Raw genomic sequence first — 682 nt, 5'->3', positions numbered from 1 at the left:
CATCTGTGGAGAAATATGATAAATTGTTAGCTTGCTTATTAGCCAGTTAGCTTTAGCTTAACACAATAACAGATTAAGTCTAATCCTTTAAAGTCAACCTGATCCTGTGTGATATGACTATAATCATCATGGACAGAGATTATATACAGCCCCCCTGTGGTATTTCACACATCTCGACCAGGTAAAATGCACTAATTTCAGTATTAGATATAAAATACAATGGCATCTGGCAACAGCTGATGCTTTATCAGAACTAACTTGACTTTTCTGAGCAGAAATGAATTTTAATGAACTAATTTTTAGTGGATACATGTCTGTTTGCCCAGGTGTAGTTCATCTTCTACTAATGTTTGACAGCCAGAAGTGAGAAAATACTTTAATTTTGAAATACTTTAATTTAAAATTTTAAATACATGAACTCAAAAGAAATGCTCTATCACTTCTCATATGGTCCATTATATGCCACTATATAAATAACCAAGGATTATATAATGGTCTTCTTGCACATAATATCCTGATGATTTCAAAATATCAAGACGTTTTTCCAATATTTTTTAAAGGTCCCGAGATTTTGAATATGCTACTTACCCAGAATGTCCAAGAATCAAAACTAAAAACAAACTAAAATTGGATGAATCATTTATTCAAAGTGATATGTAATTTAAAAGAACATAACAGAGAT

The sequence above is a fragment of the Sinocyclocheilus grahami genome, unplaced genomic scaffold, assembly GCF_001515645.1.
Source record: "Sinocyclocheilus grahami isolate Dianchi unplaced genomic scaffold, SAMN03320097.WGS_v1.1 scaffold9102.1, whole genome shotgun sequence".
Taxonomy (NCBI): Eukaryota; Metazoa; Chordata; class Actinopteri; order Cypriniformes; family Cyprinidae; genus Sinocyclocheilus; species Sinocyclocheilus grahami.
This window is presented reverse-complemented; position numbering follows the sequence as displayed.